Genomic DNA, 23,443 nt, shown 5'->3' on the forward strand with positions numbered 1-23,443 from the left:
ATAGAGGGGAATAATCACTTCCCTTGACCTACTGGCAACACTCCTAACAATATAGCCCAATATGCCATTTGCCTTCTTGGCAACAAGGGCACACTGCTGGCTTATATTCAGCTTACTGTCCACTGTAACCCCCAGGTCCTTTTTTGCAGAGCTGCTGCCCAGCAAGTCAGCCCCCATCCTGTACTGGTGCATGGCATTGTTCTATCCTAAATGCAGGACTTTGCACTTGTCCTTCCTGAACCTCATGAGATTCCTTTTGTCTCAATCCTTCAATTTGTCTAGATCACTCTGAATCTTAGCCCTACGGTCCAGTGCATCTATTAGTGTCCCCCAGCTTGGTGTCATCTGCAAACTTGCTGAGTGTTCGCTCTTTGCCATCTTCTAGGTTGTTGATGAAGACATCAAACAAGACCAGCCCTAGGGCCAACCCCTGGGGCACTCCACTTGATACCAGCTGCCAACTAGACATTGAGCCATTGATTACTACTGATGTTTCAGCCAGTTTTCTCACCACCTTACAGTCCATTCATCCAGCCCATACTTCCTTAGCTTGCCTGCAAGAATGCTGTGGGACACTCTATCAAAAGCCTTGCTAAAATCAAGGTACACCACATCCATCAGTCTCCTTGCATCCACTGAGCCAGTCATCTCATCATACAAGGTAGTCAGATTGGTCAGGCATGACTTGCCCCTGGGGAACCCATGATGACTGTTCCTGATCACCTTCTTCTCCTCCAAGTGCTTAGAAATGGATTCCTTGAAGATCTGCTCCATCATTTTTCCAGGGACTGAGGTGAGGCTGACTGCTCTGTAGTTCCCTGAATCCTCCTTTTTCCCTTTCTTAAATATGGACACTATGTTTGTATTTTTCCAATCATCCAGGACCTCTCTTGTTAGCCGTGCATTTTCAAAGATGATTGCCAATGGCTCTGCAATCACATCAGCCAACTTCCTCAGCACCCTCAGGTGTATCCTATCCGGCCCCATGGACTTTTATACATCCAGCTTTTCTAAATAGTCTCTAACCTGTTCTTTCACCACTGAGGGCTTCTCACCTCCTCTCCACACTGTGCTGCCTGGTGCAGTAGTCTGGGAGCTGACCTTGCCTATGAAGACTGAGGCAAAAAAAGGCATTGAGCACTTCAGCCTTTTCTGCATCCTCTGTCACAAGATTGCCTCCCCCATTCAATTAGGGATCCACACTTTCCCTGATCCTCCTCTTGCTACCAACATACTTGTAGAAATCTTTCTTGCTACCCTTCACATCCCTTGCTATCTGCAACTCCAACTATGCTTTGACCTTCCTGATTTAATCCCTGCATGCCAGAGCGATGCTCTTATACTCATCCCTAGTTATTTGTGCAAGTTGTCACTTCTTATAAGCTTTGTTTTTGTGATTTAGGTTCCTGAAAAGTTCCATGCTAAGCCACCCAGACTTCTGCCTCACTTGCTTGTCTTCCTGTGCATTGAGATAAGTTTGTTCTAAGTAAGGCTTCTTTAAAATACAGCCAGCTATCCTGGACTCCTCTTCTCCTCAGTCTGGCTTCCCAGGGGATCCAGCCCATGAATCCCCTGAGTGAGTTGAAGTCTGCTTTTCTGAAGTCCAGGGTCTTTACTCTGCTCCTCTCCATCCTTCCTTTCCTCAGGATTCTGAATTCAATCATCTCGTGGTCACTGCTGCCCAAGTTGCCATCCAGTCAAACCTAGCATTCTAGAAACTTCCTCTAACTGCCCCTCCCCCCCCCCCCCCCCACACACACACCTTTACAGCTCTGACTTGTCATTAGAGTTCTGGTGAGCAGTGAGATCTCTTCCAGCCCTACTCTCCGATTCTCTATATTTCACCCATTCCTTGTCCACAAAGCAACAGTGTTCTAAATGGTGGGGAGGGAGACAGCAGAGTTCCTCAAGAGTGAGGCTGAGGGATTCAGCAGGGGGCTGTGTAGTGAGATTCCTGCCTGCCTGCCTCCAGGTTCCTGTTCCCAGTACCCGCGTGATCCAGGCTCACTGTCACACATCCAGGTGCATCTCCCAGGCACGTGCATCATAGAATCAGAAATGTAGAGAATTAGGGTTGGAAGGGACCTCAGGAGATCATCTAGTCCAACTCCCTGCTCAAAGCAGGACCATACCCAACTAGATCATCCCAGCCAAACCTCTGTCTAGCCAGAGCTTTAAAAACCCCACATATGGAGAATCCACAATATCTCAGTATCCTGTTCCAATGCTTTACTACCCTCCAAGTGAGAGAGTATTTCCTTATATATAACATAAACTTCCCTTGCTGAAACTTGAGACCATTGCTCCTTGTTCTGTATCTGCCACCACTGAGAACAGCTAGCTCCATCCTCTTTGGAACCCCCCTTCAGGTAGTTGAAGCTGCTATTAAATCCCCTCTCTGTCTCCTCTTCTTCAAAATTAATTATCCCATTTCCTTCAGCCTCTCCTCAGAAATCTTGTGTCCCAGGTCCCTAACCATTTTCATTGCCCTCTGCTGGACGTGGGGCACACTGTTTGCTTATATTCAGCTTCAGGAACTGTCCACTATAACCCCCAGATTCTTTTCTGCACAGCTGCTGTTTAGCTAGTTGGTTCCTCAGGCTGTTCCCAGTGCCTGGACAACTTCACCCTGAGGGGAGCTAAGCTGCTCCCTAGCCTCTTTGCCCCCTGGCAGCCCACCAGTACATGTGGTGAGTGGACAGACACCACTGGGGTGGGGAAGAGGCCCAGGCAGCAGCCCAAGGAAGCTAGTGGCAGTGGCAGCAGAGGCAACAGTATTGGGCAGGGACTCAGGGCCAGAGTTGGCAGCTGCAGTGGTGGTAGCTGGTTCAACCAGCTCCACCCAAGTTGGCTTCACTCCACAGTTAGGAGCAAAGTCCACCCACAGCCAGGTTCTATGTCTACACAGGCAGTAGCAGACCCCTGTGTCCACAGCCTGGATCCACCCATAGCCACCCCTTCCCTGGGAGCAGGCTGCCCCATCACCTCACAGCAGGTACTACCAGCTCTCTCCATGCTACATGTGGATCAGGTGCAAAGAGAAGGTGCTGCTGAAACCACAGGGTTGGAGCTCAGGGTTTGTGGGAGCCTAGCCAGGTCTGGGGCCTCTCTGGGCCTGAACATGCTCTCCTCTTCTCCCCAGGGCTTGATAGGGGGGTGGGGCATGGGGTCCAGCAGTGGCCACCCACACAGACAGGCTCAGTGCTGGTAGGGAAAGGTACCCCAAACTGCCATTCCTGAACCAGGGGATGGAGGCAGGTGAAAATAGAAAAGCTGCTGCTTCAGTCTCTGAGCCATTACACTGAGCAGCTGGGGGTGTAAGAGCCCAAAGAACAGGAGGGTGCGAGAGTGGCCACTGGATCCTGGGATACTAGTGGATTTCAACTTGAATGGCACATCTGTGGAGAGTGGTTACATGTTAATAGAACAGAATCTGGGTTGTGCAGATGAGAGAGAATTCTGCCTTGGAGTGGCATAACTTTGAGCTACACAACAAGTGTTTTAAGATATCTAAAGGTATTAACATGCAGACAAATCCAGGAGCTAAGAGCTCCAGGAGATGCCCAAAATTAACATGTAATAAGGTCCTTACACCAAGGTGTAGCCTGCCCACTCTCCCCTTCCCTTGCTGGCCCAGGTCAGGCCCACTGCCCCCCTTCACCCTTCTCAGCACCACAGATCCCCACTGATTGCTCCCCTCTCCACCCTCTGGTTACTTGTGCCTGCTTGCCCTGTCTGTGGTGGGGGACCAGGCAGGAAAGGGCTAATCTGTCTACCCAGCCACCATAGCTCTCTGAGCAGGCTCCGCTCTGAGAAAAGCTCTCTGCCCAGAGAAGAGCAGCAGCCCAGCAGAGGACTAACCCTTCCCTGTCTGATTCCCTGGAACAGACAGCCAGACAGATAGAAGTAGGTTGGGTTGGGGGGGAGGGGGAACTACGGGAGCCCTGGGGGCAGGGAGCAGGGGAGAAGCCCTGAATGGGAGGGAGGTATTCTTACCTTTCAGTCCTCCAGGCCCCTGCTGGGCTGAAATGTGACTTCAGACTTGAACTAGCACTAAGAGCCTTGTAACATGTTACATTGGTTGTATCTCCATGAGACGCTGACTGCACAGTCATTTAGTACTTGTATAAAATGGAGTAACTATGTAGCTGCACTGAGGAACAGCTTTTTCATCCAGTTGACTGCACAATAGCTCATGACTACTGTGCATCAGTGTCACGTCATGCTTCCTGCCATGCAATGCTACTACGTAGTAGTCATGAACTACTGTACAGTCAGCGTCTCATGTAAACGCGGCTGCTGTACTTACATTATAGTACTTCCCATCATTATAAATTTATATAATGTTGCAGCAGAAACCACCAGGAATAAAACAAAGGATTATGAGCCTACAGAATCATGTATGATTCAAGAGAGTCTGTTATGCATGAATGTATAAGTGAAGCATCCACTATGATATTTTTGTTTTAAATGTATTTTAAAAATATACAGGGGTACTTTGTGAAAGCTATTGAGTACAGGGTGAGGGAGGAAACCCAGTGTAACCAAGTATAAGCAGGACAGATGAATACCAGACAGGCAGAGCTTTTATTCCAGTGCTCACTACATTTCTCTTGCTAATTGCATTAAATTCAGTTCTGAACGCACTGTAATGCTAATTGAAACAGTGTAATGAAGCTTTAATTTAAACATAGCTAACTAGTAATTGAGCTAGATAGTGAATTGTTCAGAAAGGTTATTAGAGGGTATATGTCTGCATCCTACTGCTTAATCACACTTCACGTGAGCTTCATGTATGGAGTCTTTTTTGGTAAAATATAGAATAACTAGAATAAAATAGATTGGGAAGTCTAAAATATAGCAAAAATCTGTTCTAGTGATACTAGTTTTCTTCTAGAACTAACATGAGAATCTTTAAATGTATGAAAAAACATTTAAGAAAAAATGATGCTAAGACAGATTTCCACCACATGCCTGTCCAGCTTTGTTTAGTTCCAGTTAAAGGAACTGTTATCACAAGCCGTTGCTTTGCATGATGGGAATCCTGGGCTACTATATTAGGAAACTGAACAAACTTCTGTCACCAAATCTAATAATTAGGTATACAAAATATTGGTCTGGATATTTTACAGAACACTTCTATTGGAGTACATAAAAGGTTAACATTTTTCTGACAGAAGATCAAAAGTTCATCACAAGTTCAGGGTTGCCTAGGTAAGGTCTTAAAAGAAAAATGGCTGGCATCACATGTGGTCAAACTCCCAACCCAAATGACACAGTGCCCTATTTATAGATGGATTAACTGGGGATGGCCTTCAGCCTGAGTCCAGGGTACTTTTCAGACTCATGCCTCTGGCCCCATAGTGAAACATCTCAACTGCTTTACTACCATACTCCTGAAGATTTCTGAGAAAACACAGACACTTCTATGTGTTGGATTTAAAATTCTTGTTATATCTATGGTTCAATTCAATATTATTTTTTAAATATAAGATCTCAAACAGAGCCAGAAAACAAAATTTTCACTCTTGCATCTTTTAGTGCACTGGGAAGATAATTCGGGAATACTTTGTGAGAAATGTGCTCCCTAAATTAAAAAATAAAGTTTTGAATACTGCAATTAGGTTACTTCATAATAGGAATCAATTTTCCTTCTTTTTTTTAATCAGCATAAAGAGATTTAGTACTTCTGAGCTCTGTAGCTGCACATTTTGGCATTTCTTTCTTTCTCTACAAGTTATCAAATGATAGTCTAATAAATGAATGGTCCACAACTAGACAAGAGTACTGTGGTTTCTATATTAACACCACTTAATATCTCACTAATATTATAATGATCCATTATAAATGTAATTTTTAATCTATCTAGATCATAGTTTTGATTTCAGTGACTATCTTCTCTCATTCACTTTATTGATAAGATAATTTTTGTTACGTTACAGACTTAATAAGAAAAACAAACAAAAAGGTATTACATTTATGAGCAATGTGTAGTTAACATATTTAAGCATACTTTATATACTACAAATTGAGGGGACAGCCTTAGACTTTCATAAAATATTTTTGTGGAAGGTAAAAATAGAATCATTTTCTAGGATTTTTTTTTCCCAGACCACAGATCATTCTGCTCTCCTACCCTTTAAACTGCCTGTATGGACATCAGAACTAGATACATCTCCATTGTGCTGAGCACAGAAAAAAAATGGTTCAAGAAAAACTGCTGCCCCAAACAGCTTTTAATTTAATATGCAAACCCACATGGACCAAAATTGGAAAAAATAAAAACCTGAAGTGAGAGAAATCTAAACTGCAACATTATAGCTTTAAAATAAATCTTTTAAATAAGTCAAAGCCCCTGAAATCATTGAATCTCAATGGTGATGGCAAGAGATATAAAATGCAAGAGGAATCTACTGCAAATATAGGAGAATAAACACTCAAATACAAATTCAAATATTATTTATTGGCCGGGGGAGGGTGCGGGGGTATGGATTTGTAATTCCTTAATGCTCCAGTAAAATCCAGAATTATATGATACGCTGAACCCTGCTGAGAAGCTGTGCTAAACATACTGTATAAGCAGAGGTTTCCTTAGCAACCCTAGCCATATGTAAGATCTCAGAATAGCTTTTCTCCCACACTTAGGATATCTTGTGGTTTAGTGATTCACACATCAGCTTTCATTTTCATCTAGGAGTCTATGGCCTAATCCTGAAAGGTTCTGAATTTCCTCTATTTTTGATAAATATCAACTAGTTTGAAAACATCAGTACCCTGAAAGATTGTACCTCTCCTCTTTACTTCTAATTTATAGGTGAGCTGAAGCACAGAAAATAGTGGCAATGCCTGCCCTTCGCTGATGAAAACGGTCTGAGTTTGGACTCTATCGGTTAATATTGTTTAAAAACTTGTATTGCAATAGAAAATGTAAGAGTAATACAATGAGTGGATACTTTTGTGCTAATTAATGTCATGGGAAATATGAACTATGACACAGTGTAGTACATACATAAATAAATATTAATAATACTTTTCACCTCCTAGGCACCTTTCATACAAAGGCTATCTTCTGCAAACATCGATTAAGCCTTACAGTGCCTTGAGAGGTAAGTAATTAATAGCTATCTTCAACCCAGGTAAATTGAGGCACACAAAGGTTTGTTGATATATATTAGCAAGACAACAGTATATTTGGAATAGTCCTGAGTTTTAGATCCTAAGGTAGCTAGTTATAAGATGACACATTTAGATAAGAGGCTTGTGGTGCATTAGGTATTCTTGTCAATCATCTAGCTAACTAGGTGGAGAGGGCTTTAAACTACATCTTATTAGGGATGACAACAAAAAGCCACTGGCTAACATGCAGTTAGGATTGACATGTGGGGGGAATGAGAGAAGGAAATTATTTCCAGAGAATGGATGGAAAGCCAAGAAAAGGTTAAAAGAGATGCAAAAGGAAAAACAGCAAGGCAGTCTTCACAATATCTTTAATGTTTTTCTAGTATTGTAAGAAGTTTGGGGAACAAACAAAGTCAGTATTAAGCAAATTAAGATTGAATTGGCATTGCAAGAGACTTGATGGGATAACTCCTATGCTCCTGTGATTAGAGTATCAGTGCTGAAGGGTAGCGCTTGTTGCAAAAGGCACCACATAAGATAGAAAAAGACAGAGAAGACCTTGCATTATGGTTCAACAATGTCTGTGCTTGCTCTGACATCTAAGAGGAAGTGAATGTCAGATCTGTTGTGTACATCTGGGTGCAGAAAAAAATGCTCCTGTTATGATGCAGTCTACTATAGATTCTAGAAGAGGAGGTGAATAACATTTTTTTCAAGTAACAAAACTATCTACACTATATGAGCTACTAATAGTCATATCTGATATATTTTTCATTCAATAGATCAAACATATTAAGGTAAAGATCCTGTCTCACATGTGACATATCTAAATCTATGCAGCCATTTGCTTCATCTCCCCCCTCCCCTCCCCCCCGGCGCCCAATAAATGCATCTCTCCTCAAGAAAGTGATCCTATCCTATCCTGAGATTAGCACAGAGATCTTTCTTTCTTTCTCTCTTTCACAGGCACTCTTATGTACCTTGAGAGCATGAAAACAATGAACAAGGAATTTTCAATAGGTAACCAATAGAAAATGCCGGCATAGGGTATGGATGACCTCACACCTGTCTGGAGTCTGTCTCAGACATTCAGTTTCTTCTAGGAGAGTTACTGATGTCCCAGGAGATGTTCAGGCTTTTTCTCCTAAAGAAAAATGATCACTCCAGGAGAAAAACAATCTGGGAACAACTAGGGGTAAATAACTCCCAGGAGAGTATCTGTGACTTCTCTCAAAGAGAGTATCATCCTCCAGGAGTCTGCCCCTATCACTCCCATGGAGACTGTGCTACTCATTGGACCCGGCTGTTTCATCTGGGAGCAGAACATGCCCCCTTCGTAATCCCCATATTATGCTGCAGGGAAACACAGGCTGACCATGGGTAGCCTGGGTCAGCCAATCAGGGCTGTTCTATACACTGCTACCATCTGTTGTCAGGCTGACTGAGGGAGCCTGCAGAGTATGCTGAGATGTATGAACTGCCCACCCCCATGGCTGCATAGTGTCAGTACTGCAATCTCTTCACTCTTCAGGGCCTCAGCATCGAAATGTCTGTATACACAGCTCTGGGTAAATTTCTTTACTAGGAGAACAAACCTGGGAGAATTCTCCTAGATTATTTGAATGCGTGTATGTTGCCTCAGGCTGCACATGATACACCCCTATCATTTTAGAATTCAAATAATCTGGAGGAAGACATTTCATTAGGAAGAAAAGGAGGACAATGAGAAACACACCTGCCTTTTGATGTATACCCTAGTGCTTAGTGCATTCATTGAGGACTGGGAGATCTGGGTCCTAGGCCCTAGATGGCCTGAATGACAATGTGAACCAACATCTCTGACTTACCAGGAAAGAGCCTTAGTCAGAAGGCTAAGGGCCAGAAAGTATTTAGGGTATCTATCTTCCAATCTTTATGTACACCTGGGCCCATGAGCAGAGAGAAATACAACCACTGTGAGGCTATGAAAGATGCAATCTTATTCTGTAGTCCAGTGAAGAGGGCATTCCTTTGGTAGGGGGGGACCCCTGGGTTCTGCTTCTTGTTTCTGATGTCATTTATGCATTTTACACCAACTAGTCTTTGGATAAAATGCAATAAGGCAATGGAACAAGCTTCCCTAGGGAAGATTTAGAATTTCCTTTATCAGAGGTTTTCAGAAGGAATCTAGATAAGTATCTGTCTGGGATGGTAGAAACATGGATTTGCACAGAGGTTTGGGCTTGATGAGCCTGAAGGTCCCTTCCACCTGCATCCTTTCATAATTCTAAACCAGAGTTTGGATTAGAAAGCATGGGCTTGATTATACCAATCATTTACAAAATGGGCAAATTCTATAGATGTTTATTACACCAGTTCCTAAAGTGTACCTAGTTTGTTTGTTTGTTTGTTTGTTTTTAATAAATAAAAGCCAGAAACTGTCGGTTACTCACTTTTTTAATGAACATTTCATTTTAATTAAAAGCTAAATTGCTTCAACATCAAACTAACTGAATAGGAGAAAAGTTTAAGGGAAGCAATTTTCCAAGTTGTATGTTGAATATAAATTGCTTAATCTTTATGGCTATACTTTATGGTACAGATGTTACACTTTGCCTGGTATAAGTGCTGAGAAAACTGGTCTACACCTGTAACCATACAGAAGTTCAGTGCACATACATGGGTTTAAGATTGACCTGGATGAATGTAATATCAGACTTAAGTGATTTAGGCTAGGCCAGTCTATCAAATTTCTATACCATATTCCCTGCTGCCTCTGGTTATGTTGCAGTCCTGGATAGTTTTATGGCCTCCCACTCCTTCCCCCCTCACTCATGGTAGGGGCACAATTGTGGGATTTCACATTAGATTCAATCATATCTTATTACTAGTGTATGGAGAACCCAATCTTAGGCTCCCCCTGTATCAGAATGAAATAGGCACCCATAGCTGGGAGCCCCCTTTGCTGAGGGGGCTCCCAGCCACAGGGGGCCATGCACAGCCAAGACCCACAGTCCCACAGATGACAGAGCTCTGGGTCCTGGCTACACATGGGGTGTAGCCGGAACCAAGAACTCTGTGTAGACCCAGGGGTTTCACAAATCCCCTGAGCCTTGGAGATCAGGGCAATCATGATCCCCAGAGCTTGGGGGTTGCACCCTGTGGCTGAGAGCCCTGTCAGTTGATGGGGCTCCCAGCTGCATGGGAGACCATGTTACTTGTACAAACTGAAGCTCAGTAGCAACCAGCTATAAAGTTAATACACATTTTTGAAGTCTAACTTTATAGCTGGTTGGGACTTTTTATCATGTGATAGCTACTTTGCACATGTATCTGGTCTCAAGGTAACTGAGCAATTAACCAGTTAATTGCATGATACCTATAATGTGTAGAGGGGACCTTACTGCTTGACAAATCCTTTTATATCATTAGTTTCTATCAGCCTAGAAACTAACCTGCTATTTAATGAGTCCAAAGAAGTAACTATCACTTATGACTAATCATCTATCTCCCAAACAGTTAAGTGAAAAAGCAATGAATAGCTAAGATGGTGGTGAGATAACTGAAAGCTCTTTTGGAGATTGTTGTGGAAGGGGTTTTACACATCAAATAGGTGAAAAATACCTGGCACCAACTTGTTCTCCCACCACCCTCACTGCCTTGCTGAACAGACAGAAGCCTTATGGGGAGTGAAACTATAGGAGTCAGCCTGCATATTTTAATTAATATTGAACTGAGTATGAATGATAAATACATTTTTGGGGAAGGGGGAGAAAATACTGAAGTGGGTGAAAAATTATTTGCACCCAGCTAAAAAGTTGCCATGTACATGGTATGACTGAGGCAGTGGTATTCTCTGATGACAGATTTGAGGAATTATACCAGGAATATTTCTAAGGTTACTTCCTGTCCTCTTCCCCCACCTTTCATTTTGTTCTGGTTGCTGCTTACTAATTAAAGGAAAAGGAGTCACAGCTTCATCAATTTAACTTATCAAGTCAACAGGAATTTGCATAAAGAGAAGAAAAATGACAAGGGTTGCATAGGCACTGGTGACATGTAGGGGGTGCACATGGGTGCACATGCACCTCTTGAGATTGGCAGTGCACCCCCTGAAAGATGTGCCACAGACACTGCCAATGGTGCCTGTTGGCAGTTGCAGCTCACCACCCCCCCACTTGCCACAGATACTGCCGGAGGCATCTGTGGGCAATTGTCAATCACCATTGGCCACTGCCAACACTGCCAGCAGCATCTGTGGGTGGTCAGTGACTGCTGGTTGGTGCTTGCCATCCTGCACCCCCCCCCCCACCACTGACACTGCCATGGCTGCCTGCAGGAGCTCCCCACTCACCGCTGCCATGCCCCCACCACCTATGGACAGTTACCATGCCCCACAGCCTCTGAGGCATGCATTGTTCATGTGCATAGGAGTTTAGTTAGTATTGTCTTTTGCTGGCAATACTAAGCATAAGTATCCTGAGGTACATGTGTAACAATCCAGGGTAGTTTCAGAAGTCAATTCCTTCATCTTAACCATCTTTCTTGCTGCCAGCTGATGACTCTACTCTTGTCCTATCCTGTAGATATTGTCTCTGTCCTGTACTGACTTGGCTTTTCTGAACAGTCAATGATGAAGATGGATAGACACTACCTATTCTTCATTTGTCCATCTGCCTGAAGGGTAATATGGCCAAATCTGTACTTTTTGTTTGTTTGTTTTTTGGGGGGGGGTTCTTGTTTGGGATTAAAACATCTATGAATATGCATAATTTTATGCACTTAATATATACACAGTAGTATCATTAAGTTGCATATATATGTGCACATATATAAGACTGCAGATCAATGCAATACAATAGTTTAGGTAGGAAATATCTTGGTATCAATGAACTTACTAAGTTTTTTTTTATAAGTACCAAGTAATTAATCAGATATAGCAAAAAAAAAAAAAAACCCAACAAAATAAACTGAAGACCTTCAAAACAGAAGGCATTCAACTGATTAAATATGGACTGGAAAATCTATATTACATGGCCTAAGCTATCTTGCTTGTCTTTTATATATTAAGGGGCCTTGAAATTCTTGGTGGTACTACAGATATGAGCCACATACATTTCTAATGTAACTGCATTAATTAGGGAGAATGTAAAGAAAATATTTTTTCTATTTCTGTACAACCTGCTTTGTATGTATAATTTGAAACTATCTATATGTAAATAAGGCTAAACCTGTACTATATATGTGAGAGAGGTATTTCTGCAACAAAGTAAAGTTTACTAAATTCATCATTGGCAGCCTTTTGCTAGCATTTGCAGGAGGCACAGGAACTAAAGTAGACACAGATACTTCTATTTGCCTTTTTAAAAGGCAAGGTATGAACCCTATACCTAGTCAACCTTGTATCCATAATGTCCACAGTAGTGGACAGCTGGATGAGTTTCTGTGTAGATTATCCCAATCTTATTGGAAGATAGTTACTGGAAGTCATTGCTAAAGGCCACGTTCCTTGATAATCAGAATCAATATTATCTGCATAAGAAGATAACTATGACTAAGAAGTCAATACAATTGCACTTGGCTATAGAAATACAATACTGTCATTTCATGTGGCATAAAAAGCGTAGGACTACCAAATTTCTCAGTTATGATGTGAACTTTTTTAGCCAAGAGTGTCTAAGCTTTTGTATATCAGTAGAAAATCTAAGAAATTTCGGTTTGTACCAAGTCATATCCAGGGGTCTAACTTTCTCCCCGTGCTGAGAGTTTGCAGTGCAGGGAACATTTTTTTGTTTTCACATGTGCCTGTTGCCCCGCCTCAAAGGGGTTTGAGGCGGGGCAAGAGGCACATGCGCACTCATGTGGACGTGTCCTAAGTGTACAGATATTCAGGCTTTTTTCTCTCAGGGCAAAAATGGTCTTTCCAGGAGAAAAATTGCCTGTGAACAACCAGGGTTAAATTACTCCCAAGAGAGTTTCGTCTGGGACAGGAAAAGCCTGTAAATGCTGTCACTGCACTTCTGTCAGAAGAGATCATAGGCACCCTGCATCCTCTCCCTCCACCCACAGGGAGACACTGTGTCACTTGCTGAACTCTGCTGCTCCAACTGGGAGTAGAACATGCCCCCTTCACAATCCCCACATTGTGCTGCAAGGAAACACAGACTGACCATGGGCACCACTGTTCTGGGATCAGCAGTCAAAAGTCTGTACATATGGCTCTCAAGTTTTTTTACCAGAAGAACAAACTTGAGAAAATTCTCCCAGATTGTTTGAATGTGCATATGTAGCCACAGTGCAGCAAGGTGAAATAGGGCAGCAAAAGAAAGAATACATGCCCAAACGGTTTTCTAAAATTTTGAACATTTCTAAGGTAGGGCTATGCTGCTGCATAGGTAAAAACACAATGACTAAATAGGATATGTTTAGGCAAAGTCTAAGCATCCCTGCAAACCAGGAATACTTACAATAAGCTTTTCATCAATCATAAAAACATTGATTTAGCGTGTATTACAAAACGGGATTTGAAATATGCAATCCTCCCACTAAAATAGTTTTTCTCATGAGATTCTACATACTTTTACCTAAAAAAGATTTATATGGGAGAGTTTATAAAGCTAGATACTAAAAATGTCAGAATCCTCTAATGGAACCATATTCCACTGAAATATGTATTTATGTATAAATCACAATCATCTGGAAATTAGATTGCTCTTGTCAGAATTTTACTGGTAAATGAAAAATGTAAGAGACAGTCCAGAGTTTCTACAACATCAAATGAACATGTTTATAACATTTTATTATGAAGTGCTATCATTTTTTTTCATTTCAAATTACTGCTTTTAAATTACATTATTTTAAAGTACAGAATCAAATTATTGAAGCCAAGTACTTTAGTTAACCCTAGACATTTTTAAAGTTATCAGTGGAGAATTTAAAAAACTCATCTTTCATTCCAGTTCTGTATGAAGTCAAATTTAATATTTTTAAATGCTTCATAAAAAGGAAGCTTCTCAAATAAAATAGATTAAAGCTTTACTATCATTCAGATTTCTCTTTTTGACTTGAACTATATAAATATTTGACCCTTTAGATTTTATGACTGTTTTCCAAATCTGTTTAACAAACATCCAGCAAGCATTTTTTTTTAAATAACAGTTTTCAGGTATTCAAGATCAGAAAAAAGCTATTCTTCCTACAGTCACATCTCAAGTATTCTTCATTACATTGGTGAATGATTTAGAAAGTTAAAGTTTAGGTGTTGCAACATTAGATGTGTAGTGAAATCATAGGATAAAATAAAGTACTTATACCTTCATTTAAAAATAAAAGTGTGTTCCTGGATAAGATTGCCAACAGTAGTTTCTAAATGTAATCTTTACAATCAGAAAAGTCATGTAAGTCTGAATCCTCACTCATAGCAAGGGATACAGTTAACAGACACAGCATCTAGAGCACACTGGTTTCTCATATGTTTGGCTAAATGTATCATGGACCATTTCATGTACTAGTCAAAATTGTAAAGTGGTTGCCTTACCACTATTATCTTTGTCTTACTACTCATAGTGACAATTAGTGGGTAGCCTACTCAAGTGAATAATGATATAATGTATAGGTGGCATTATTTTTGTGACCACTTCATTATCCTATGCTATATTCAATTCATATATCAAAAATCTGTTTTTTTCCTGTCAGTAGTTATTAACAGCTCTGGAACTTTACTAACTTGGATACCAAGACTTGTAATCACAGTACAGAAAGCTATTTAGTATGGACATACGCTTATTAAAGAATTTCTGTATTCTCTCTCTCTGTCAATATTTTAGGATTACAGTATTCACAGATTAATATCTACAGCCATTAGACTGCTTCAGGGGTAGCTGCATGGATTGATTTTAGATCTCCATTAAATCATCTAATTAGGCAATCATTCACGATGTGTTGCGTCATCTGAAAAACTGCACCACAATTTCAACTCCATTGTTCTTTGATGCTCTTATCTTCATAGAGCTTTTTGGCGTATTTCCAGAAGGCTTTTCTAGATTTGAGCCTATCTGATGGTGGCATAGTAATGTCCTTGTTGATTAGGAGGTTTGGGTTACCAATGGCCTTATGATATTCCCTCATTCCTGAGGCATCACTGTGGAGCTGTGGGGGAACAATGTTCTCTATGACTGGAAGCCATAACAATGGTGTACTTTTTAGCATTCCTGACATAATCCAGATAGCTGCATTTAACTGTGTGTCAACCATCTTTGTGAGTATGCTTAGGTTCCAGACTGGGGAACAATATTCTGCTGCAGGAAAAAGAAGCACTACAGTGGCTGTTCGAAGCATGGTTGCATTTGCTCTCCATGTCATTCCAGCCAGTTTATGCACAAGGTTAACTTGTGCTTTCATTCTTTTTAGCAACATTCTGTAGATGTTCATGAAAGGCAAGGCTTTGATCAAGAGTTACACTAAGGTATTTTGGGAACTTCTCATGCTTAACCTCTTGTCCACAGAAAGTGGTGGCAAGTTTCTGGTTGGCATTGGCATTGTTTAAATGAAATGATGTGACAACAGTTTTCCTCAGCTTTGGGCAGAGTCTCCAACATGGAAAATACTCTGTTTTTATATTCTATTTTTGTCAAGGAAATTAATGATTATCTTCTTTTTCTATTAGAATCTGATCTTTTGCTTTTGCAAAATTAAGATGACATCAAGTGTCATTGAACATCTGTGAGCAAACTTAAATGCATGTGGTGTGAAAGCTCCTACAGAAGGATGCTTATCAACAGGAAATGTGACAGTCTGTGCTGGTGGAAAATTAATAGGATATTTGGATGAGGACAGGCATATTGATCCATTATCCAGTATGTAGTATTTCACTTTCCTCTGAATACAGTTTTAGGGATAGCAAAACTATCTAGATGATAATGGTGGTGATTATTATAACTGTCAAAAATATCAGCTATTTCAAATGACCTTTCACATCTAGTAAATTTCTTATTTGTAAGACAACTCTTATAGCCATATATAAGAATATCTTTTCTCTTTTTTCTTCTTTTTTTCCCAAAGAGAGCTTTACTCTTTATAAGTTCTTAAAATGAAGAATCAAAAACAGCCAAACAGCTGAATTGGAGAAAAACTATTGGATGATGGACTGTAAGGTGGATAGAAAGCTGGCTGGATTGTCAAGCTCAACAAGTAGTAATCAATGGCTCAATATCAGGCTGGCAGCCAGTATCAAGTGGATTGCCCTAGGGGTCAGTCCTGGGGGCAGTTTTTATAGATTTTATAGATTTTTGAGGTCAGGAGGAACCGCAGTAGATCATCGAGTCTGACCCTCTGCCCTGGGCTGAAAAGATCGCTGTGGTCAGATGACCCCAGCTAGGTGCTTGTCTAGTCTCCTCTTAAAGACCTCCAAGGTAAAGGAGAGCACCGCCTCCCTTGGAAGCCCATTCCAGGTTTTAGCAACCCTCACCATAAAGAAATTTTTCCTAATGTCTAATCTAAATCTGCTCTCTGTCAGTTTATGGCCATTGTTCCTAGTAACTCCAAGGGACACCCTGGTAAACAGAGTATCCCCTATTTCTTGCTGCTTCTCCCCCCAGTGAATTTGTAGATAGCTACCAGATCCCCTTAGGCTTCTTTTGCAGATACTGAAGAGATTCAGGTCCTTCAATCTCTCCTCATACAATCTCACCTGTAGGTGCATAACCACACAAGTAACTCTCCTCTGAACCTTCTCAAGGTTATCCACATCCTTCTTGAAGTGCAGTGCCCAAAACTGGATGCAGTACTCCAGCTACAGTCTTATCAGTGCTGCTTAGAGGGGAAGTTTAACTTCCTTTGACTTGCTCATGATGCACCTTCTAATGAATAAAAGAGTGCAGTTGGCTTTACTCAATATCTTCATTAATGTTCTGAAAGATTGGATGGATTGCACCCTAAGCAAGTTCATGGATGACATCAAGATTGGGGGGGGGGGGGGAGTAGTAAGTACACTAGGGAATAGGGCTAGGATTTGGAGTGACGTAGACAAATTAGAAGATCTCATGAGGTTCAACAAAGACAAGTGCAAAGGCCTGCACTTAGGATGGAAGAATCCCATGCACTGCTCTAGCTGTATGACTGACTGGATAAGCAGCAGCTCTGCATGAAAGGACCTGAGAGTTACAGTGGACAATAAGATGGATATGAGTCAGTAGTGTACACTTGTTGCCAAGAAAGCCTAGCAATGTACTGGGCTGCTTTAGTAAGAGCGTTGCCAGCAGATCAAAGGAAGTGATTATTCCCCTGTATTTTGCACTGCTGAGGAGCACTGTGCCCAGTGTTGGGAGCCCTACTATAGAAAGGATGTGGACAAGATGGAGAAAGTCTAGCAGAGAGCAATGAAAATGGTCTGTGGGCTGGGGCACATGACTTCTGGGCTAGGGACAGACATTACATTTAAACCAAGTTAAGTGAAGAGAAAGTAGTTTAAACCTATAACAGAACATAAGTTCAGTGCACATAAACCAGTTTCAAAATGGCTGAAACTGGATTAAGATAAACCTGGTTGAATGTAGTATCAGACTTAACTGAACTGAGTCAAACTGGTTTATGCAATATATGTCCCAGACCCCTTCCTAGTTTAATTTAAAGGAGAGTCCCCCAGCATCCCTGGGCTGGGCTGGGCTGGGCTGGGCTCTTTGCTCTGGAGAAAAGGGCTGCCCCCACCCCTCTGCTTCCTGGCCAGAGCTCTGGTAGAGACTGTAGTCACAGCAGGATCTACCGGGCTTTCCCCTGCCCCCCCACCACTGTCCAAGCAGGGACCCCGCTTCCCACCCTCCCTCCCTCCTATCTTCCACAGTACACAAACTCTAGGCATGTGGTATGCTAGCTAATTCAGAGAGGTGTGTGTGTGTGTGTGTGTGTGTGTGTGTGTGTAATTTCACTGGGACAGGCAGACAAAACAGTGTGTGCTTAGGACTTTTTGCAGCTAATCAACAAGTCAGCTGGTAATGTCCCTCCCTTCCTTCCTTGGAAAAAGCTGTTTAAGAGCTTGAACTTGTCTTTTGTTTTGTTGATGGACAGCTAAATGCTGTATTATTAGCCTCCTGCTGGCTCTCTTGCATGTCAGATTTTCAGATAGTATGAAGAAACAGGGAGAGGGAGATTGAAAAGCTCTGTATCATCAACAGATGCATGTACTACACACCACCTCCCCGCCTTTTGCCTCAGAGTGCTAACCGGGGTTTGGGGTCTGACAACACTCCTGCCCCTTGAGCAGTAAGCGAGTGGGGAAAGGCCTGGGATTGTACAGGCAGGATGAGGGTTTAAACTTCTCCCTAATCAGAGGTCCTACTGGGGTCTGCCCCCCACCCCTCAGCTCAGCACTATTGAAAGGAAGGGAGGACTGCTCTTGTGCCTCCTGGCTTCTAGCTTTTACCACTGCAGGCATGTGCCTGAATTTTCCTCAGTCCAGAGTGAATATCTGTGCAGTTGCAAACTGTTTCAATCAATGCATGTTAGACTAACCTGCAAAGACTGAATCAATTCAGGCTTTTTGAATGTCCCTAGCCCTGAAGAGAAGCTGAGGGAACTGGGTTTATTTAGTTTGCAAAAGAGGAGACTGAGAGGGGATTTGATAGCAGCCTTTAACTACCTGAAGGGTGGTTCCAAAGAGGATGAAGCTAGACTGTTTTCAGTGATGACAGATGACAGAACAAGGAGCAGTGGTCTCAGATTGCAGGTTTTTAAGGCCCAGCTTGACAAAGCCCTGGCTGGAATAATCTAGTTTGGGATGGTCCTGCTTTGAGCAGGGTGACCTCCTGATTTCTGTGATTTCTATTACCTCCTCTTCTCTGATTCTATTGCTTCACAAGAGAGAGGGATTTCTTGAGTATAACTATTTTCCTTTAGGTTGTTTGCCACTTTTAAAGCTACCTGAGGAGCTATAAAAATCATAGAAAATTAGGATTGGTAGGGACTTCAGGAGTCATCTAGTCTAACCCCTGCTCAAAGCAGGACCATCCTCAATTAGGTCATCCCAGCCAAAGCTTTGTCCAGCCGGGTCATGAAAACATCCAAGGATGGAGATTCCACCACCTCTCTGGGTAACCTGTTCCAGTGTTTCTCTAGTGAGAAAATTCTTCCTAGTATTTAACTTAAACTTCCCTTGCTGAAACTTGAGACCTCTGCTCCTTTTTCTGTCATCTTCCATCACTGAGAAAAGTCTAACTTCATCCTGCTTGGAACCCCCTTTCAGCTATTTGAAGGCTGCTATTAAATCCCCGCTCAGTCATCTCATCTCTATACTAAATAAGCCCAGTTCCCTCAGTCTTTCCTCATAAGTCATGTTCCCTAGGCTCCTCGCCCTTTTTGTTGCCCCTCCAGTGGACTGGCTCCAATTTGTCCACAACCTTTCTGTAGTAGGGGGCCCAAAACTGAACACAGGACTCCAGATGTGGCCTCACCAGTGCTGAATAGAAGGGAATAATTGCTTCTCTTGACCTGCTGGCAACACACCTATCAATGCAGCCCAGTATGCTGTTGGCCTTCTTGGCAACAAGGGCACACTGATGGTTCATATTCAGCTTATTTTCCATTGTAACCCCCAGGTCCTTTTCTGTAGAGCTGCTGCCCAGCCAGTCAGCCCCTAGCCTGTATTGGTGCATGTGACTTCTGTCCTAAGTGCAGGCAGGACTTTGCACTTGTTCTTTTTGAACCTCATGAGATTCCTTTTGGCCCAATCCTCCAATTTTCCTAGGTCACTCTGAATCCTAGCCCTACCCTCCAGTGTACCTACTACTCCCTGCCAGCCTGATGTCATCTGCAAACTTGGTGAGGGTACACTCTATGCCATCTTCCAGGTTTTTGATGAAGACATTGAACAAAACCGGCCTCAGGACTGCCCCCTGGTCACTCCACTTGATACTGGCTGCCAACTAGATATCAAGTCACTGATGACTACCCTCTGAGCTCAATGATCTGGACAGTTTTCTATCCATCCTACAGTCCATTCATCCAGCCATCATCTTAACTTGCCTGTGAAAACGTTGTGGGAGACCATATCAAAATCCTTGCTAAAATCAAGGTACACCACATCCACCATTTTTCCCACATCCACAGAGCTAGTCATCTCATCATAGGAGGCAATCAAGTTGCTCAGGCATGACTTGCCCTTGGTGTATCCATTCTGACTGTTCCTAATCACCATTTTCTCCTCCTAGTGCTTATAAATGGATTCTTTGAGGATTTTCTCCATGATTTTTCTAGGGCCTGAGGTGAGGCTGACTAGTCTGTAGTTCCCTGGATCCTCCTCTTTCCCTTTCTTAAATATGGGCACTTGTTGTCCTTTTCCAATCATCTGGGAGCTCTTCCAATCACCATGAGCTTTAGAAGATGATGGCCAGTAGCTCTGCAATCACCTCAGCACCCCTGGGTATATCCTATCCTGCTCCATTGACTTGTAGATTCAATTAATATGTGTTATGCATTTAAATCCCCAAAGCTGAAATTTTCAAAGCCATACATCTGTTTAGAGGTCATATTTAGTCATAGTTAACAGACAGCACAGGTATCCTGATACCACAATTTCAACTTTTAAGAAGAGATTGAGAGAACCCTAATTTATTAAGTAAACAAATTCAAATTTGATGGAGGTACCCATTTTCACAAAGGCAAGTGCAATAAAACACTTATTATTTTGGGGCACAATCCTATGTGTTCAGCCAAAATTAAAAGGATATTTTCTAAATTTCTTAAAAAGTCACATCTCTGAAATGCACTGGATAGTTTACAATGTGCTTTCAAAAATAAATTTCTACTCAGAATAAACCCCCATGTGGAAAATTAAGACACACTGGGTGCATCTACATAAGATGCTTAACTTTACATTAGCATAATTTACTGCAAAGTAAGCATGTGCATCTACACATGCACATGCTTACTTCACAATAAACCTCCTTAATCCTGAATAAATTTGCTACCTGAAAATGCAAAATCTCCTGACCCAGGGCTCCCTGCCAGCCCCTGGACTAGCACCTAGGGGATGTCTGGAGCTTCCCCCAAGCGGCAGCAGGGGCCCATTGCAGGGCTGCAAGGAACTGGGTGAAAATCTACTCTCTAATCCCAGCATGTATAGATGCCTGCCCAAAAACTTTAACTCCAGAGTAGGTTACATCACAGTAAATTTGGGCCATAGTAAATGCCTATGTAGATGTGCCCACTTAGTTTTTGCAAAATCAGACTTTGGTCAGATATCCTGAATGTATTAAAGCAACATAGGGAATAAAATGGAAAAATAAAATCTGATGAAAGAATGCTATGTGAATTGCATCAACGCACACATTTTTTCAGGACTGAAAAGGAAGAAAGTACATACAATATAGCTGCATATATCAGCATGAGTTTTATAATATGCCAGTAGGTGACTGGAAAAAGAAAAAAGGTACGGACTGCTCATCTTCCAATTATTATGCTAGGAATAAGAAAATTAGTGAAGCAAAATGGAAGAGTTGAAAACCAATCAACTGAAGCAAAAATCTGAAGTAATAGCTTGGTATTGAATATTGAATTTCAGTTAACTAGTTATATGAAAACATTTGGCTAGTACTGAAGTGACTATATAGATCTGTGGAGACATGATATATTTATAAATGCAGAAGAAAGTCATTCTGGGAAGCAAAATGAAACCTGACTAGTAGGGCTGTGTGAGGCTTTGGACCATGCTTCAGATCCGGAGAAGCTTCAGCTGCTTTGGTGTCTGAAGCAGCATGCCTGGATCAAAGTTTGGGCTTCATTAGGCTTTCTGAAGTGGTTCAGAGCTTCCAAACTACTTTGGAAAAGCTTCGGAGCTGTCTCGGAGATCTGGCCATAGGGTATAATGGGAAATCAATGAAATATGTATAACCTTGTTGTTTTTTGGATTTGGATGAAACTTGCAGGGCTGGTAGCCCCTGCTGAGAACAGGCAGCCTTCCAAGTTTCAATAAGATCAATACAGAAGTTCAGGGAGAACTGCACCCCAAATTCTTGAAAGCAAAACTCATGTCACATCTGTGTTACACCACAGGGGGGTGAAATCTTCAGGAATGGTAGCCCCTGGTGAGGCCATGAAGCCTGTCAAGTTTCAAGAAGACAGGTGCAGGGGGTTGGGAGGAATTGTACCTCAAGCTGCTGACAGGCAAAACTCATGACATAGATGACCCTGTGTGTGTTAAGGCGCAGCGAGTTGAAAACTGCAGGGGTGGTGGTCCCCACTGAGGCCATGAACCCTGTCAGCTGTCAAGAAGATAGGTGCAGGGGGATTCTTCCTTCTGGGGCCTGCACCTCTGGCTGCTGACATGCAAAACTCGTGACTTGAGTGATACTGTGTGTGTTAAGGTGCAGGAGGGTGAAAGCTGCTTCATGGCTGAGGCCACGAAGCCTGCCAACTGTCAAGGAGATAGGTGCAGAGAGCATCTGGGGCCCTGCACCCCTAGCTGCTGACAGACAAAACTCCTGACATGGGTGCTTGTGCAACTGACTGTGTCTGTCTTGGGGCAGCTGATTGTCTGTATTGATTATTTCCTCTCCTTAGTCTGTGGTTTTGTAGGTGTTAATCCTTGCTCGTTAACTCGTTATGTAGTAGCTAGGTACTGTGTATTGAGTTGGTCCCTGAGTGAATCATGATTGATTGGTAACTGGTAACACAGTAGCTTAGCAGTCAGGCCTGCAGTAGTCCCCACCTCCCCTGTGCCCCCTCCCCCCCGGTGCCCCAAAACAGACACAGTTGCACAAGCACCCATGTCACAAGTTTTGCCTGTCAGCAGCCAGAGGTACAGGCCCCCAGAACCCAGAAGCCCTGCACCAATCTCCTTTACAGCTGGCAGACTTTGTGGCCTCATCAGGGGCCACCACCCTTGCAATTTTCAGTCCACTGTGCCTTAACACATACTGAGTCATCTATGTCATGAGTTTTGCCTGTCAGCAGCCTGAGGTGCAGTTTCCCCCAAACCCCTGCATCTAACTTCTTGAAACTTGGCAGGCATTGTGGCCTCACCAGGGGCTACCACTCCTGCAGTTTTCACCCCCATATGATTTAACACATACACCTGACATGTGTTTTGCTTTCAAGAATTTGGGGTGCAGCTCCCCTGAACCCCTCTGCTGATCTTTTTGAAACTTAGCAGACTGTATGCTCTTAGCATCAACTACCACTACTGCAATTTTCATCCAAATCAGACAAATAACAACAAAGTTATAGATATTTCATTGATTCCCCATTATACCCTATGGCTGGATCTCCAAGGCGGCTCCGAAGCTTCAGGGCTGCTTCAGACAGATCGAAGAGGGAAACCAATCCAGAGCTCCAGATCAGATCCATGGCATCCAAA

The 23,443-nt window shown here is 42.4% G+C and overlaps 1 protein-coding gene and 1 long non-coding RNA gene across 2 annotated transcripts in view; one reads left to right on the forward strand and one right to left on the reverse strand.

Annotated features, from left to right (window-relative positions):
• The window catches only part of LOC132252152 (uncharacterized), a 53,694-nt gene extending 44,155 nt beyond the window's left edge, over positions 1-9,539 (forward strand). The window contains exons 2-3 of the long non-coding RNA XR_009463955.1: positions 7,045-7,106; positions 8,086-9,539. This is a non-coding gene — a long non-coding RNA (uncharacterized LOC132252152). The remainder of the gene's footprint in view (positions 1-7,044; positions 7,107-8,085) is intronic.
• KLHL4 (kelch like family member 4) overlaps positions 1-23,443 on the reverse strand; it is a 95,824-nt gene that overhangs the window by 67,134 nt on the left and 5,247 nt on the right. The gene's annotated exons all lie outside the window — the stretch shown is intronic.

This window comes from Alligator mississippiensis, chromosome 8 (genome assembly GCF_030867095.1).
Source record: "Alligator mississippiensis isolate rAllMis1 chromosome 8, rAllMis1, whole genome shotgun sequence".
Taxonomy (NCBI): domain Eukaryota; kingdom Metazoa; phylum Chordata; order Crocodylia; family Alligatoridae; genus Alligator; species Alligator mississippiensis.